Genomic DNA, 14,294 nt, shown 5'->3' on the forward strand with positions numbered 1-14,294 from the left:
GTGTTCTAGCACTGTATGTATTTATTTTGTCTTCCTCTTCATATGTGCAATGAGGTTTTTAATTAGTTATGAACTTGCATGAACTTGTCAGAGGTCTATATATATATATATATATATATATATTTTTTTTTTTTTTTTTTTTTTTTATTTATTTATTTATGTATTTATTTAAATCCCCTACTCTGCTGCTGGGACACTCTCATCCCTATTCTTACAGAGTATAGACAAGAATGTATGTTTTTTATGTCATCTGTAGCACTTGTGGCCAAAGACAAATTTCAATAAAGTTATTCTGATTCTGATATCGAGAACAACAAATGTGCACATGGGACAAAAACCAGCAGACTCTGTGATGTGAAGTGTGTTTTGTTAGTAGAATCTCTGTCCTGTCAAAGTTCAGCTGGCAGAGCTTAAAAGTGTTTTATAGTGGGATTTTCCATGCCAGTCCCATTCACTTCAATACTTGTGGCTCCAGTGGCGGTCACTGTGACGTATCTGTGATGCATTGTCTTTTCCTTCTTTATACGTTCTTTGAGTCAGACCAAGAAGTCTTTCAGGGCCCACAGTGATGATGGCTGTCTCTTAGTTTTACATAGCCAGACCTATACCAGCACTAAAACAGTGACTTAACCCACTGTCATTCTGCTGTAGAGGAAAGAAAAAACTTAAAGGGGAAGACTCATACATTCCACAAGCAGCTGTGGATGACAGATACCATCCTTAATTTAGCCTAGTGCAGGTCCAATACAGGCTACAGAGATTATTGCTTTAATTTAATAAAAATCTGATTTTTGATGTACAAGTAAACATGTCTGCTGGCTATAGAATTAACAAAATACAGTAGATAAGTAGAACATATATACAAGGTTTTGTGTGCCATGCAACATTCACTGGTCTGATTCAAATAAACACACTGAAGGAATGCTGTCCAGCTAATAGTTGTCAGTGCAGCACTATTGTTATAATAAGGAGGCCTACTACAGACTGTGTTGGGGATGACAACCTGAGCCTGAAGCTGAGCAGAGTGCCACAGCTGTGGAAAACATCCTGCGTGGTACCTGTGCCCAAGACTCCGCACCCCAAGGATCTCAACAGCTACAGGCCGGTGGCGCTAACATCCCACCTGATGAAGACCCTGGAGCGGCTGGTCCTTGTTCATCTCCGCCCCCTGGTGGGACCATCACTGGATCCACTTCAGTTTGCCTACCAGCCTGGCATTGGGGTGGATGACGCTGTGATCTTCCTCCAACACCGAGCTCTCTCTCACCTGGAGAAACCTGGGTGCACTGTGAGAATCATGTTTTTTGACTTCTCCAGTGCTTTTAATACCATACAGCCTGTACTTCTGAGAGACAAGCTGGAGCACACCGGGGTGGACCACCACCTCACACACTGGATTCTGGACTATCTCACCAACCGTCCACAGTATGTGAGGACCCGGGACTGTGTGTCCGACACCGTAGTCTGCAGCACGGGGGCCCCGCAGGGAACGGTCCTGGCTCCGTTGTAACAATCAACCTCACTGAATAGGGATAATTACAAAAAATACACGGGCTAATTCTTATGGACAAATTAATTGATGTGTTTGATTGTACCGTACTGTACTCTGAGATAAAGGACAGAAACAGAACTATGTTCATATAGCATATGTATTTTTCAGGAAAAGAAAGAAAAATCCAAAACGTAAACTCTTACACATAACCGGCAAGACATATAACAAGCACAGCTCAAAGTCCGTATGTGAAACACCAGCCGCGTTTCATTGTCCATTGTCCAGGTATCATCACACCGCAAGAAAATCACCTCCAAACAAAAAAAAACACAAGCGCCAACTGCTGCCTGATTCCACTGTACAAAAAAATGAGTCCGGTAAAGGAAAAAACATTAAATGTCCAAAACACAGTCTTTGAACGGACGTCTCCGTTAGAAAAAAGAAAAGGTAAATAAATCAGAACATCCTCACCGGGCGGTCGGCTTCGTTCGCTCTCCAGCACAATATCCGATACTCCGGCGACTGTAAGTCCATTTCACGTGAAATAATCCAACACTTTTATTTCGCCATCCACCTGGTCTCCCGTAGACTTCCAGGCTCCTTTGTTAAAGTGCGCGCCTCGCACCCGACACTTCCGTGCCTCTTAAATCAGCTGTAACCAATTTGCCAAATCAGCTGATCGACAAAAACAAAAACAACTTGACATACACTCCACAGCAGGTTCATTGGGTCATTATTATACCGGATGGGATTATATAATTATATTTTTCTAACAGGAGTTCTTTATTTATTTATTTATTCATTTACATGAGAAAAATAAATAAAACAAACTCTTTCCTGCCTTATGTGGCGGTGCTACACCGTTCCTCTTCACCCTCTATACTGCAGACTTCTCATACAACACACCCACCTGTCACCTGCAGAAGTTCTCTGATGACTCTGCAATCGTCGGCCTCATCACAGAGGGGGACGACAGAGAGTACAGAGAACTGACGCAGGACTTTGTGGACTGGTGCCAGCGGAACTGCCTCCAGATCAACGCGGGGAAAACCAAAGAACTGGTGGTGGATTTCCGCAGACGTGCACTCTGCCCCCCAGCACCGGTGAACATCAAGGGAACAGATATTGAGATGGTGACATCTTATAAATACCTGGGTGTTCACCTGAACAATAAACTGGACTGGAGCCACAACACAACTGCACTTTATAAGAAAGGCCAGAGCAGACTCTACCTGCTCAGGAGACTGAGGTCTTTTGGAGTGCAGGGGGCACTCCTGAAGACCTTTTATGACACCGTGGTGGCATCAGCCATCTTTTATGGAGTGGTCTGCTGGGGGAGCAGCATCTCAACGGCTGACAGAAAGAGACTTGACAAACTGATCAGGAAGGCCAGCTCTGTCCTGGGATGCCCCCTCGACTCAGTGGAGGTGGTAGGTGAGAGGAGGATGATGGCTAAGCTGTCATCCATGATTGTGAACGACTCCCACCCCCTGCAGGACACTTTAACTACACTGGAGAGCTCCTTCAGCGACAGACTGCTTCACCCAAAGTGTGTGAAGGAACGCTATCGCAGGTCCTTCCTTCCTGCAGCCGTCAGACTCTACAACAAGCAGGGCTCCCAGTAGACCACACACTCTCCAGGACTGCACTGACTGCACTAGAATGCACATTCTCAGCACCTTAACTACCCCCCCCCCCACCCCCACCCCCCACCCACGTACACACATACACACACACACACACTGCACTACTGCACACACATAAAGACGGGAGGGAAGGGGAGATCCCATAAGGCTGGATCAAGTGTGACAGTTCCTGAGACCCAGGTCCGGGAGTCAGGTTCTGCCACTTGGTCTCATGGGTTCACACTAACCCTGAACCTCCGGAGTGTGTTGTTCCCCAGGTTTTGGGTTTTTTTCTTCTGTGGTTTAAATTGTTCACAGAGTATTTTTCTCATTCCTTGTTTACAGTGTTTATATTGCTCATTCCTTGTTTACAGTGTTTATATTGCTCATTCCTTGTTTACAGTGTTTATATTGCTTGTTTACAGTGTTTATCTTGCTATCCACTTTGCTGCTGTGATGCGTGAAATTTCCCCACCGTGGGACTAATAAAGGAATATCTTATCTTATCTTATCTTATCTTTTATTTTTCATAAAACATCTTTATTCATGATATAAACATGGGCTACATGTTAAGGTTATAGTTTTGGTGTTGAAAAACTACCGTATGTATGTTTTTTAAACCTAATTTCCAGACAATTGGACTCGAGTCATAGTGACTCGACTCGAGTCAACTCGAGTCACAAATTTGACGACTTGCGACTCGACTCGGACTTGAAGGTAAAAAGACTTGACTTGACTCTGACTTGCAGACAATGACTCCTGACTCAACTGGACTTGAGACAGGCTGGCTCGGACAACTTGTAGCATTTTTTCCACGTGAATATCATATTAGTATAGAGCAGTGCAGGTTCAGACCATTGACTGATTGATTGGAGACAGCCTACTCCCTTTAGTTTTTTCCGCATGTAGCAGAGAGGCACTGCATGCATGTACGCACAGCGCACGCACTCTGATGATCAGTGGGGGAGCCAGAGACACAGCCGCGCTGCTGTTACTTGGAATCATGGAAACTGCAGGCAGTTCTTTAGTTTCCAAAGTAATCCAGTTTGCTTATAAAAACTTCCAATCTGATGGAAAACGGCAACGCAGAAACGCTCAGTGTGCATGTGTGTGCGTGTGCTTGTGTGTGGGGATTCTATATGGATGCGTAGCACAAGCTGTGTCACTCACCACTGTCGCGATCGCTGATGTAGCCACTGTGACTATATAAATTATATCCACCATGGTAACAGCAAGCCCTTGTCTTCCATCACTTTCAAACATCGCAACTTTTCATAAGACATAATCAGGCGTCAGCAAGGTTAAAAAAATTAAGTCATTTCAGCTGCACCTGCACCACCAGGAAAAAACATTACAACACCTGCACCGGCACCGTACGAGTCCAAAAGGCAAAGAAAATTTCCAGCTACAGCAGCGCACTGACAAAGCAAAGAGTTGCCACTCCGCTATATTTTCACTGACTAACAGCAGCACACTGGCTTAGCTTGTCTATTCAGAGAAGAGGTATCACTTTGGATAGTTTTTTTTTTTTTTTTTTTCTTATCTATGTTATCACATGCATACTACTGCTTATTCATTGGTAGTTGAATTGTTAGGTGTGTTTGATAGGTAATTTACATTTTTAAAACAAATAATAATTTAACATATTGTTAAATTATTTGACTCACGCTTACTGGTAAACATCTACTCCTGCAAGATAATTTATTATGTTCTACAACTCATAAACATACACTAACACTACATACTGAGTGTTTGAGCAACATATCTCCTCTGGGCTACAAAAGGTGGTCCTAGCCATTTTTACCAGTCTTACAGCCATTTTAATTATCAATACCTATATTAATTTGTTGTCAAATGACACAATATAATACAAGTACTAATGTGTTGCATAACTAGACAGGCATGTAATTCAGTAACAGCTCAAAATGCTTTTTAATAAAACTAACCAAATCAATAAGATCTAATCTAAATCTAAATGATCTAAATGATCAGACCTGTAATGTTGTAATGGACAAATGAAATCAAATAACCTGTGACTCGACTTGACCTGACAGCCTGTGGCTGACTCGACTTGACATAACTTATGACTTGACTTGACTTGACAAACTTGTTACTCGACTCGACTTGACTCGACATAACCTTGTGACTCGACTCGACTTGACTCGACATAACCTTGTGACTCGACTCGACTTGCTTGCCCACAACAGGAAAGACTTGGCACTTGCTTGAGACTTGGACCAAATGACTTGAGACTCGCTTGGGACTCGGATCGGGGTGACTCGTGCAATTGTCTGCTAATTTCACAACTTATACCCTAACCCAGAAGAGGGGTACCAGAACTACAATCTGCGTGGAGTTGCAACACACAGAGGTGTCCTGCGCCATAGATTTTGTAGTTCTAATATGTTATGTCTATTATGTGATGTTGTGATCACTAATTTTTCAATCTTCCTTACAGTTTTTGGGTGTGGGAAGAACGCCTGTTTGGTCAGATTTATTTTTTTTTTCTTAAGATAGTGAAATCATGTTTTTTCCATGTTTTGACACTAGTCAGTGGCGCCCCCTATTGGTTTGCCATCAGGCATGACAGTAGAGGTCAAGAGCTTTCCAAAAATGTTGACCCCATGTCTCTACCATTTTTTGTTGCTGCACTGTAAGCCTTTAAAAGTGTCTCAGGTGGCCATATTAAGTTAATGGGAAAATATGAAATATGAAACATTGAGTATTTTAAGGGGAAAATAAGCTTTGAAATGGTCCAAATTGAAAAGTATGACTGTGTTTAAGACTAACATCAATATTATAAATAAATGTGGCCATTAAATACCCCCTTAAAGAGCATATTGCAGGTTGGAGACCCCAGTGAATCAATGTGTAGGAAAATGATGTGGGAACTGAATTTTCATTGAAATATGCATATATATATTCTACAGTGACCTCTGGAGTTGTTTTTGTGGCAAAAGTTTACTTCCGCATCTGAAAAAGCTAAACCGGAAGTGACGTAGGAAGAGGGAGTGCGGTCAGTTTGAACAATAGGAATATAATGGATCTTAATGCTAGTTGTGACACTGAAGAGGCTGTGAATGTGTATTCATATCAATATGACGGAGCACAGCCTTATAATTACGAGCCTGTTAGGCGTCAAAGAGATCAGGAACAGACCAGAGTCAGAAGAAATAACGGACAGAGAGATTCAGCTGTGGTGCGAGGAGAACCAGCGGAGGACTGGGCAGGTGACCCAGGTTAGGTTATAGATATATATGCATTTATCTATGAACGTTAGCAAGCATTATCTAACACTGTGTTCACATCACAACACTGTAAAGTTTGCTATCACGTATCAGGCTATAACTAGTAATGATCGTCTAATACCAGCAGGAGTACTGATACTTACCTATAACGGAAACTAATGAGCTTCTATCAGTCGTATTTCACACTGCATCTTATAACTCCACACTGCGTCGTATAGTGCTTTACCGGTACCGCAGGAGAGAGATAAACAGCTTCCTGATAAACAATAAACTGATTTTAAAGCCCCCGCCTTGTCGTCTGTCGCTGTCGTGCTGCTGCAACTGCGTATAAACAAAAGTTGATTTATGATGAAAGGTATATATGGCAGTCTGTGTGCGCCGCGCACCTGTCAGATCCGGCAGACCTGACTCGGTGGGCGCGGTGCTGGCTGGCATCAGGTGGGCTGGCCGGTGTGCGCCACCACCCGGTTTAAAGTAGCAGCCAGCTGACATGCCGCTCCGGCACCGCGCTCCCCCGGTCCGCGGCACCCGGTCTGCCGGATCTGACAGGTGCTGCTCCGGCTGTCAGTCGGACGCTTTCTGAAGAAGGAGGAAGTTACCTCCGACACTGTCAAGGTAAATAAACATCCCATGTCTGATTAAAAGAAACAAAAACGTCTTTTAGCTAAAAGGAAGACATGATGAATGTATTTGAACTATATTGATTTATGCTGACATTGGACCATGCCTGTTGTCGTATTTCAACGTGATGACGTGCATTCCCGGGGCGATCGCTTTAGGTAATGTGACTGCCCTGTGTGAGCAGCCCTTTACAGTAAAGTAACAAGTGTAGTTGTTCACTGTCTCTGCTCTGCTTCGCTCAGTGGAGACACACGGAGCGCTCAGCTCTGCCCGCGGTGAAACAGAGGAGAGGAGAGAAACTCAGCTCAATCATAAATGACAACAAAACGCAATAGGGCCTGTTTATTTATGTTATTTTCCTAATTTATGTGAACTTGTTTCATTTCAGCTCAGTGTGAACGTCTACTGTGTTTTGCTGTCATTTATGGTCGCACTGAATTTCTCTCCTCGAAAACGGTGGAGCCGACGTCCTGACAGGTTGGAGTTTGTGCAGCCAGCACAAACACAATAATTTACCATGATGATGATAAATAAATGCTATGTAAAACTACTGAAAACAGACCAACTCATTAGACCAAGACCGCTCAGACTCACAACCACCTACTGCTGCGCACTGAGCTGGAGCAGAGCTGAGGAGACCGACTCCCTCTTGTTACGTCATATGACGCCATGTTGAAAAAAAGAGCGTTTTTAGGCGCTTTGCTCAAAACGGCCACTTTTTCCTCTAAATACATGCCCTAATATCTTGTAAAACATATGAAATCCTGCATTAACCTTTCACATGGTCATTTTCAAACAATGTTAAGTATAAATTTTGAAAAAAAAATTAACCTGCAATATGCTCTTTAAGTTCAGGATAAGAGCTCAGCAGGTATAAAAGCCCCACCTACTGACCAATCAGCTCTCTTGGAAAATGGCCTGCCCATTTGATGAGAACCCAGTGGATCGAGGTGCACAACTTCTGAACCTTTTTTTTTTCCAAGTTAGGCTGAGTATTTTTTTTCCCTTTCTTCTTCCTCTTTTATAAAATTAATACATTTTACTTAGACTTCTTATTTTAAAACTGTTTGTTTTTCTCACATTTTTTCAAGTTTGAAGAGAAGAAGAAGGAATTCTTCTTGTTTGTTTGTTTTTTTACTCATGACTCTACGCTGTCCAACCAAAAACTGATCTGGTAGACTGATGTAATGATTTTTAAAAATATTTTTGAAAATAAATCAGGGAATTTAATTCAGAGGGTTAAATAAAAGTCTGATAAAATACATGCCAGCCTCTGGGCTCCTTTAGGTTTCCACTAGTTTGCTCATATTTAGTATTTAGGGTGTCTGCCCTGAAAAGTCCACATGAGAGTTGATGCCAAATGTTTTACAGTCTTTAAGTGACAGTGAAATAATATTTTAACCAGCTGAATAAACACAAGGCATCAGATGGTTTATAAAATGAAATATCAAAACCAGCTGGATCAAAGTGACGATTCTGACGAAACTCAAACTGAGGGCAGAGCTCCAGCGAGGGTCGCCCCTCACTGTGAGAGAGGACCAGTTCCTCTGCGGGAATGTACGGCTGAGTGGGAGACACATTCATTTACTGAACACACAAATGTTACTGTAGTCAGATCTACTTGTGCCGTCATGGTGGGGAAGTCTATTATAATCCCACTAATTTACGCATTGACACAGTCGGCGAGTTTTTCCCAGCATTCCTTGCGGCTTCAACTGTCTTGCTTTTTGCCTGGATTATGGATTTATATTCCTTGTATTTATTTCAGATTATTGTCTGCTCCTCCGTTGTAAAGTATGCGGCTCAGGTAGATTTTTCCATGTCTGCGATCGGTCGTATGCAGCAAACTCCGCCCTTTTTATGTGAGTGCACACAGATCTAGATTGGAAAAGCCTGGGTTCAGTTAGTGAGTTGATAGCCGGCTTTATGGTACTGAAAATCCAGAGTGCGGATGTCTGGTTAAGTGAAGCCAGATAACTAAGAGAAACCCCGGGTATGTTAATCCAGCTTTATGGTGCAGGCCCCAGGTCAGTAAAGAGAAGACACAACCTTATAGCCTATTTAATATTACATGTAATGTCATATAAAGTAGGGCTGGGCGATAGGGACCAAAAGTCATATCCCGATATATTTTGGCTGAATATCGATATACGATATATATCCCGATATTTTTCTGCAAAGTGAGAGCAAATGTTCAGTCAAAGTCAAAGCCAAATATGACATGACGGGGCTGGAGCTTTTTCGGGTTGTGGATGGCTTGTGGCTGGGGCTTCTGCAGTGTTCCTGCTAGTATTTGGGGGACAGGAGCTACTACAGGAACGTCCTCTCGCTCGGCCCTCTCACCTGCCGTGTCTCCACTGAGAGGCCGAGTAGGAGGAAGGTTCCTGTAAAGTTACTGGGCGGTTGCGCAACAGTGACCAGGGCATCAAAATGCGTGTTGTTAAAAAAGCCTGTTGTTAGCGTTAGCTTGGTAGTGTTGGCCCTGCTGACACCACATCACACCGAGAGTAAATCCAGTCAGCACCAAGTAAACCCCAAGCCCCACACAGGAGTTTTTCAGGGCCGCTCAGAGTCCCTACCCCGAGGCAGGGCCGTTTTTTAGCCCCTTTAAAAGTTCAGGAACTCTCTCCTTCGGGGTAGTTCCTGCGGAGGAGACACGCAACAACGGCCCCAGCCCCATAAAATTACCCCGAGAGTGCCGGAGCGTTTGTTCCTGCCCCGCCCCTCCTCTGTCGCGCGCAGAGCAGTGCAGAGAGCTCCGGGTCAGCAGCGCAGCAGAGCAAGGATCACAGTGCAAATTTGAACTATATCGATATATGCGATATAGTCTAATTCCATATCACATTTAAAAATATATCGATATAATTTTTATATCGATATATTGCCCAGCCCTAATATAAAGTCAAGTAATTAATTTCCTTGTTAAACAAAATCTCCTCATGGACATCCACTTGTTTTTCCTTAAACACTCATGTCACAAATATTATTGTTTACTGCCAATATAAACAGTTATTTTCTTTATGTCAGTTACGGATGAATGCCCATGGAATGGATTAGGTTTTATTGATTACTTTAAGTCAGTTTTAGAAACAAAGCTACACATAAAATGACCTGTTTTTGTTGATTGGTTCAGTTATGTTCATAATTATTGGAGCCAATATGGATGTTTTTTGGTTTCTTTATGAAAGACTTGTTTATATTTTTGGGTTATTATCATGCCACGCCACAAGGGGGCAGTTAACATGTTGGTGATGACTCATGTCCCTCAAGTAATGAATATACACAGGTGTGTAGCCTCACTGTGTTTGGATGTATTGTTGCTCTTTTTGTGTAAATAAACTTAAGTAAACTGAACCTGAATGAAGCAGAGTCAGTATTTCTTCATGCGTGTGTTAAAGAAGTAATATCATAGCACCACTGACCTGAAGGATTACAGAACTATTTCTAATTTACTAACAGACCATAGCCCACCAACTGATGACATCTTTAAACCCACACAACATACAAGAGTGGCCACAGTCTGGTTTCAGAACGCTCTGCTCAACTGAAACAGTTGTTAAAGTAGTTCATGATATCAGGATTACATCAGACCAGGATGCCTTTACTATCCTCGTCTTCCTTGACCTCAGCTCTGCTTTTGACACAGTTGACCAAAATATACTTTTAAACAGAAGACATGACCATGTCAGCCTCTGATACAGCCTGGGTTCCCCCCGAGGAGCTGGCGGAAGTGTCTGGGGAGAGGGAAGTCTGGGTGTCCCTCCTTAGGCTGCTGCCCCCGCGACCCGGTCCCAGATAAGCGGCAGAAGATGGATGGATGGATATTTTACTGGTCAAACAGATTAGAGTTTGTTCAGCTACACAATAACAGACCTGACTCTCAAAAGTCAGATACGGAGTCCCTCAGAGCTCCGTTCTTGGCCCTTCATCATTCACCCCATACATGCTTCACTTAGGTAATATATCTGTATATTTGATGCAGGTTTTCATTGTTATATTGATGACGCACATCTATACACATTGTACACTGACTTGTATACCAAAGCAGCAGCCTCTCCAACTTTCCCTTAAACAAATACTCTGCCCTGCTGTCAGCTTAGCAGGTTGAAACCTATCTTTAAAGACCCTTTTGAATTACTTACTTTTCAAGTAAGAAAGAAGTTCCTTTATACATGTGTACTTTCTTTATTTTCCAAGTATTCTGGGTGTAGATCATAAAGTTTACCGCCGAAACATGTAAGGTAAGAAGAAACCTGTTTCGTGTCTGATACAGATGAAACTTTATGATCTATATAAAGTGTAGACACTATGAATCTTCACGGACTATTCTGGGTGTACCAAAATGATGAAGCCTATTTTGTACAGACGTTGACACATTTTAAAATCCAATACTCATTTCATTGATCTCTCTTAAGTAGAAACCTTAGAGACGCCTTGGTCCATTCAGGTCTGCCTCCTCCAGAAATCCTGCCACTACACATTGGCCCTGTCCCAGATGGGAATTATAAATGTGGCCCTCGGTTCGGGGCCCCAGACTCTGGAATGCCCTGCCGGAGGGCCTCAGGCAGGCAAACTCTCTGTCATCTTTTAAATCCCTTCTTAAAACTCACTTTTACCGTATGGCCTTTTCTTAGTTGCTGGTTCTGTCTTTTATGATATTTTACTGTATTTTATGGGGACCCCTTATGTTTTATCCTCACTTTTATTTTTAATTTTAGAATTTTTTATTGTATTTTATTTTATTATTTTTATGTTATTTTATTGTGAAGCACTTTGTAACTGTGTGTTTTGAAAAGTGCAATACAAATAAAGGTATTATTATTATTATAATTCTTGTGCATTTTTACATGTACTGATTTTAAACACCCCCATTCATGTAAGAAATACTCTATTAAGGTTATTTATAAGGTTGTTTCTTGCACCACAAAAGGTGTTGCTTATATTATTTCATGTGAGTGCGGGACACACTATGTGGGTAAAAAAAACAAGCATACCTTTAAGGTGCGTATAGCAGAACATCACAGCTCCATAAGATGTAAAAATATGAATAATCATGTTGCAGCACTCTTCATTAAAGCTGGTCATGCCGTTTCTGCTCTCCAGTGTGTGGGTTCAGAGAAAGTGACCTAACCTGAACTGACTTTGATAGGTTGTTGTTGAAAAGAGAGGCCTATTGGATCTTTACCTTCAACACTCTCATGGCCCTGGATGGCCTAAATGTTGATTTGGATTTTAAATATTTTCTTTGACTTTTAATAAAGTTTATTGTTTTACAGGTGTCTTCCTTCTGTTGGTGTCTCCTGAACTCCTATAGATTTTTGCTTTTTATCTATATTTTTTTGTATTTTTCTATGTAAAAATGTTTTTTTCCCTAAAAATATTCAATGTACTTGTGATATTTAACAGCCTAAATGTTGACTTAGTGATTTAATACCTTTCATTGATTTTGTATAGAGTTTATCATCTAGTACAGAGAAATCCAGGTGTTTTCCCTCTAGCCATGTCTCTTAAGCATTTATACATTTTTCTACATACATTTTTTTCTATAGTTATATGTTCTCTTGAATATAAAAAATGTCCTTTTCAAATTATTTAATCTCATTGTGACCTGTAATCTGCTTATGAAATATTGTGTCTATCCCTTGTGGTCTCCTCTTTAGGAGCCTTGTTGGAGCCATGGAAGTTTGTTTTTTTTCCTTCAAACACAGCTTAATGTGTCTCTCCTGATATTATGCATCTTGGTAAAGCTGTATTCTCGACCCTAAGCTGTTTTTATGTATTTTGGTGTTTGTAAGGGTGTGTTTTGATGAATTGTTACCTATAAACCAGTTACTGCCTTTCTTATGTGTTTTTCAGAAGTCATATGAAACACTGACTATATTTACATGCACAGAATACTCTGGTTTCTTTTCTTTAGTCTGAAAAAGATAATATTCCTACTTAGCTGTTTACGTGGCCAATGAAAATGAATATTCCAATAAAAACACACAGCTGAGCGATAACAAGCAAGAAACTGCAGTAAAACCCCAGATGAGATGCATATTCCTAACGTGCTGTTCACATGACCAGATTAGGATTATTGTCATATTCAGAATAATCGTGTGCATTAACTGCACTGGGTGAATTGCTCCTGCCCCAGACTGAGCAGACCTGTGTCCTGTCCCCTATGTAAAGGCTGTTGAGTTGCTATGTTACTCTGCAGAAGACTGTCATGTTGAAACGTTGGTGACTAAATAATGAATCAGTCTTGCAAAAAGTGTGCGACCGCTCTCCCTCACACTCGTACTTCCACCAGATGGCGCCCCTACAACACTGGTGTGGAACCATGAAACCAGGAGAGAGGTTCCAACTTTCCCCCTGAGAATAAACATGAAACTGAACCTGAATGAAGCACAGTCAGCATTTCTGTGTGTGTGTCTCTCTCTCTCTCTCTCTGTGTGTGTGTGTGTGTGTGTGTGTGTGTGTGTCACAGCTCAGCACAGACAGAGAAACTGATGCAGCAGCAGCTTTGTCTTCACACTGTGCTTCTTCAGGAAATATATAGTCTATACAAAAATACATGACAAAGGCTAAAATAAATAAATAAATAAATAAATAAATGCATAAAATGTCCCTCTCAGCCTCATGGGGTGGTATCTGTGTCATCCTCAAGCTCAGGTCCTCTACCAGAGGCCTGGGAGTTTGTGGTTTCTGCACAGTATCTTAGCTGTTCCTAGGACTGCACTCTTCTGGACTAAAGCTTCAGATGTTGTTCCTGGAACCTGCTGGAGCCACTCTCCCAGTTTGGGGGTCATCGCCCCGAGTGCTCCTACTACCACGGGGACCACACTAGCCTTCACCTTCCACATCCCTTCTAGCTGCTCTTTCAGCCCTTGGTACTTCCCAACCGTTTCGTGTTCTTTCTTTCTGATGCCAGCGTCGGCTGGTATATACACACACACACACACACACACACACACACACATATACATATACATTGAAATACATTTTCTTTATTTAATTCACTTTATTTCAAAGTTGAGCAGCTGATGGCACAAACTGATCTGCTGAGGCCTCAGAGCGTCTTGACATGATCCTCAGTATGGCAGAGGCAGCTTCCTCATCTGGTGAGTGAGAATCACCATGAATATGCACAAACTGTGACTTTGTTCAGAAATATTTTGTTCTTTCTTATCCACCTTATAAACATGATATATTTGTAGTAAACTTCTGTTTTGCTAATGATCTAGGTATTTTTCTTAATATATATATATAAGTATTTGGCTTAGTATCAACACAGTTTAGCCTAAAAATGTCAAAATTGATCCA

This window comes from Myripristis murdjan, chromosome 9, assembly GCF_902150065.1.
Source record: "Myripristis murdjan chromosome 9, fMyrMur1.1, whole genome shotgun sequence".
Taxonomy (NCBI): domain Eukaryota; kingdom Metazoa; phylum Chordata; class Actinopteri; order Holocentriformes; family Holocentridae; genus Myripristis; species Myripristis murdjan.